Source organism: Mus pahari, chromosome 3 (assembly GCF_900095145.1).
Source record: "Mus pahari chromosome 3, PAHARI_EIJ_v1.1, whole genome shotgun sequence".
Taxonomy (NCBI): Eukaryota; Metazoa; Chordata; class Mammalia; order Rodentia; family Muridae; genus Mus; species Mus pahari.
Window position 1 is genome coordinate 46,112,641 of NC_034592.1, and position 4,881 is coordinate 46,117,521.

At 41.0% G+C, this 4,881-nt stretch overlaps 1 protein-coding gene across 2 annotated transcripts in view; it reads left to right on the forward strand.

The window, feature by feature from the left end:
* Window positions 1-4,881, forward strand: part of Tanc1 (tetratricopeptide repeat, ankyrin repeat and coiled-coil containing 1) — a 233,173-nt gene that overhangs the window by 8,961 nt on the left and 219,331 nt on the right. The window lies entirely within an intron of this gene.

Sequence of the window (4,881 nt, forward strand, 5' to 3'; positions counted from 1 at the left end):
TATCTCATTAGTCTGATTTACTTTTTTTTTTTTTAAGATTTATTTATTTATTATATGTAAGTACACTGTAGCTGTCTTCAGACACCCCAGAAGAGGGCATCAGATCTCATACAGATGGTTGTGAGCCACCATGTGGTTGCTGGGATTTGAACTCTGGACCATTCAGAAGAGCAGTCAGTGCTCTTAACCACTGAGCCATCTCTCCAGCCCCTAGTCTGATTTAAAAACAAACAAACAAACAAACAAACAAAACAGTCTCATGTAGCCTAAACTGAGCTCAAACTCAATCGATAGCTGCAGCTAGTCTTTGAACTCCTGATGCCGTTGCCTCCAACTTTAAGTGATGGGATTGCAGGCATGTGCCACCATGCATAGCTGATATATAGGAAGATCCTAAATGCTGTGGATGGATAGCCCTCTGTAATTACTGCCAAGCAAATTCCTGGGAGACTGTCCTGTTCGCTACTGTGATACTGGCCAGAACATCCCTGTTGGGAACGGTGGCCTCTACACTGCTCAGCTGACATTCCTTACATGGCAAGGCTAATTGAGGGTTGACAAGCTGTCTGCTTTCAAGTTGAGCTATGCTAGATACTTCGTGCTGCTATGATGAAAAACAGACTCCTCCAGAGTTTTGAGGGTCAGATGACAGAGTGTATACGGAAGTGTCTGGAACATTGTAAATGGCCTCCCAGGCAGGGGGAAGCATCGGCTCTGATCATTTCCTTGTGGGCTTGACTTCTATCTCAGATGTCTTTGTTAGCCATTTCTTTTTCCTTTGGAGTACATTTCCATACATTTCAGGGAGCACCCTAAGTGGAAGGGGATGTGGTTTTTGAGAAAAAGTACAGATAGAAGTTGGAAGGGGCTGTTAAACATTTAGCTGGAAGTGGGTATGATGTGTGATCCGGTGATGCTCTGACAGTTCAGTTGGCCAGGTACTTGCTTATTAAGCGGGACACTGCTGGATAGAGATGAGAATCAGGGCAAGCTTTAAATGGTGCCCAGGAGATGTTTAAGATCTATGGGAATTTCAATCACTCCTTGGAAAGGTGTTGGTGTTCCTTGGAAATAGCTCAACATAGAATGAAACTGAAAAGTTAAGTGTTGTTAGCCAGTCTGAATGAGGTGGAAATCGTTCGTCTGTGGGTTAAAAGAAAAATGGGTCAGAGTAAGGCTGAATATCGTGGAGGCCAAGTTTGCCGTGGAATTTTGTACTGTAGAGATTTACAACCTAAAACATGTCAGAGACACCATCATTATAGATGCAAGAGACACTGAAGCAGTCAGTAGCTCTTAGATTGCCAGCATGCAATTGTGATTTTATTTATTTGTTTATTTTTATTACAGGGACCAGCTTTGCAGCCCAGGGTAGTCTACAACTCACGGTTCACTTGCCTCAGTTCTTTCAATGTTGGGGTTCCAGGTGGGCACCGGTACATTCTACCTGCCTTGTCTGAGGTTCTTAACTTGCATGTGACTTAAGATGACCTTCCCACAGGGTGATTTGACTAAGTAAAGAGCAGTTTCCCAAGTGGGTTCCATAAGAAACTAAGTGTTAAAAAATTTAGGCACCACAGGGGGAAAAGGTTCTAGAGATAATTAAATAAAAAAAAATCTGGGTCCAGGGCGTGGTGGCGCACACCTTTAATCCCAGCACTCAGGAGGCAGAGGCAGGTGGATTTCTGAGTTTTGAGGCCAGCCTGGTCTACAAAGTGAGTTCCAGGACAGCCAGGGCTATACAGAGAAACCCTGTCTCAAAAAACAAAACAAAACAAAAAAACCAAAAACAAAAACAAATCTGGGTCAAGCAAAGTATAACAGGTGTGTGTGTGTGTGTGTGTGTGTGTGTGTGTGTATAAGCAATTAGTATAGAAGCCTGAAGGAGATGTTAGGTGTGGAATTTGTTGCTTTCGTTGCTCATAAAACACCATGTCAAGCCAACTTGGAAAAGGAAGGGTTTATTTGGGCTTACAGTTCCAGAGGATTAGAGGTGTGGTGGCCGGAGAGCTCACATTTAACTCAGCAGGAAGCAGAGAGCATACTGAAGATAGCTGGGGCTTTAGAAGCCTTAAAGCCTGCCCCATCACACACTTGCTTCGCCAAGGCCACACCTCCCAGTCCTTCACAGACAGCTTCACAGACTGGCCCAAGTGTTCAAGCCTGGGAACCTAGGAGGCTGTTGGAATTCTAAACACCGCAGGTGTCCTCCTCCATCACTCTTTTTTATTTACTTAGGGTCCCTTGCTGAACCTAGAGCTTGCCAGATCAGAGTATCCATCTTAGCAAGCTTGCCGCCGCCCGGGACTCCCTGTCTCAGTGTCCCAGGTGATGGGATCACAGGAGGCCACCATGCCTAGCTGCTTTTATGCGCATTCTGGGCTTCTGAAGGCTAATCCTCAGGCTTGTGTGACACGCACTGAGCAGTCTTCTCAGCCCCAAAGTAGAGAAGTTTTTACAAATGCTGCAACTTTTGAACACCCAGGTCTTATGCTCAGATCTCTTAGAAGGCAAGTGGAGTATTTATGTTTTGCAAATACATGGAACTGTAGGAATTATTATTATTATTATTATTATTATTATTATTATTTTGCATAGCACATAGAGCGATCGTGGTTGAGTAGTTTATCAGGTATTTTAAAGCAAATCCAGTTAATGTAATTTTGCTTCACAAACTTTAGTATATATTTCTAAGGACTACAAAAATAACCCTCTTCATTATTGCATAAACTCAGCAATAATCTCTATGTTATCTGACTATCCCTTAGATGTCATTTGTTAGTGATTTTTTTTTTCAACAAAGAACATGTAGGTTATCTCATATTCTGAAATGGCTTCCATGTGGCAGTGTTTTTTTATGTTGTTGCTTTGTTCCAATATTTCCTATAAACTGGAAACTGGTTTTAAAGGTGTAATTAGGGGCTGGAGAGATGGCCAGCAGATAACTAAATGTACCTGCTGTCAAGCCATTTGACCAGAGTTCGAATCCTAGAACCTACACGGTGGAAGAAGAGAATTGACTTCTACAAATTTATCCTCTGACTTTTTTTTGTTTTGTTTTTTGTTTTGTTTTTTGTTTTGTTTTTTATTAATCATTCCATTTGTTTACATCTTTTTAAATTATTATTTTCTTTATTTACATTTCAAATGTTATCCAGAAAGTTCCCTATACCCCACCCCCACCCTATCCTCTGACTTCTAATCAGCAAGCCATGCCAGTAGCATGAGCACATGCGCAAAAAAATAAATAAATAGAAATTTAATAAAGGCACAAGGAGATGCAGGATAAAAGTCTTTTGGGGGGAAAAAGGTCTTCGTGTATTTTTCACTCCCCTTATTTGGGAACATCATTTAGGTTTAGTAACTCATGAGAAGTAGCTTAAAAGAAAATACAGGAAGTAATGTCTTTTTTTTTTTAAAGAATTATTTATTTTATGTATATGAGTACACTGTCACTGTCTTCAAACACACCAGAAGAGGGCGTCAGATCCCATTGCAGACGGTTGTGAGCCACCATGTGGTTATTGGGATTTGAACTCAGGACCTCTAGAAGAGCAGTTGGTGCTCCCAACCGCTGAGCCATCTCTCCAGCCTCAGGAAATAATGCTTTAGAATCTCTTTGGAATTGATTCTATTATTAGCATGTCAAGGAGGTAAAGTTGAATTGGTCTGGGTGTGATGAGAAGGTATACTGTGTTGTCGGCTTGGTGACCTGGGTGTAACAGAATACTGTACCTTTTTGGCATGTGTCTTCTAAGCATTTTTGGTGTTGAATACTTTTGGTTTTATTCAGAATGACAAGGTAGTTTTAATAAACTATTGTATGGGGGCTCATCTTTGTTTACCTAATAATTTAGAAATACACATCAATTTTATTTCTACTAGATAACAGTTTTTAATAAAACCTTTCCTGACAAATGCTCAGGCTAATCTAAGAACAAAAATATAAGGAAACCTTCATGGTAGCAAATTTATGTGCACATCATCTGGTGACCGCAGATGAATAAATCAAAGTTCCCATCGTTGCTGACTTTGCTAATTTAATTAGCCGTCGAAATTTTTCCCCTTCTTTAGCCTTTTGAGTGCTTTTATGTCTGGGAAAACTTAAAGGAATTTTTGTGTGTTAATGAAGAATAACAACCACATATAAAGTGGCTTTATATGATGAATGGCAACCTTCATAAGCCTTTGCCAGCACATTCTTACATTTAATCCCTTAGCTGGCAGGGATTTATACACTGTTTTATACATTAAAATTTGCCCTTGGTTAAGTAAAGTGCCTTCATCAGGCTAGGTATTATAACTGCAAATGTACATATAGACTCCATTTCCTCTCTCTATTTCTTTTTTTTTTAAGAGATGGAGTCTTGTTATGTTGCCCAGATTAGCATCCTGAGTTCAATGTGTATGCCTCTGTGCACAGCTCTTCTTTTTATTTTTATTTTTGCTAGTAAAGAACATCAAACCCCAGAACGTGTACACACTAGGCAAGTACCCTCTACCCTGAACCACAAGATCATAACCATTGGTTCATAGGGATTTCGCATGTAGCTGTGGTAGGAGACTTGACCTATTTCCATATTTGTAAACTGAGGATGGTAATGACCGTTTCTTGGAGTTTGTGCCAGGACCAAAGGTAAGCCCTGTAACCGCCGTGCTTGGCTCACAGGTACCCAAGACATGCCTCTTCTCTCTTCTTATGGGCTCTTTTTTAAAGTTCAACTTGAGGGCTGGTGAGATGGCTCAGCGGGTAAGAGTACCCGACTGCTCTTCTGAAGGTCCGGAGTTCAAATTCCAGCAACCACATGGTGGCTCATAACCATCCGTAACAAGATCTGACGCCCTCTTCTGGAGTGTCTGAAGACAGCTACAGTGTACTTA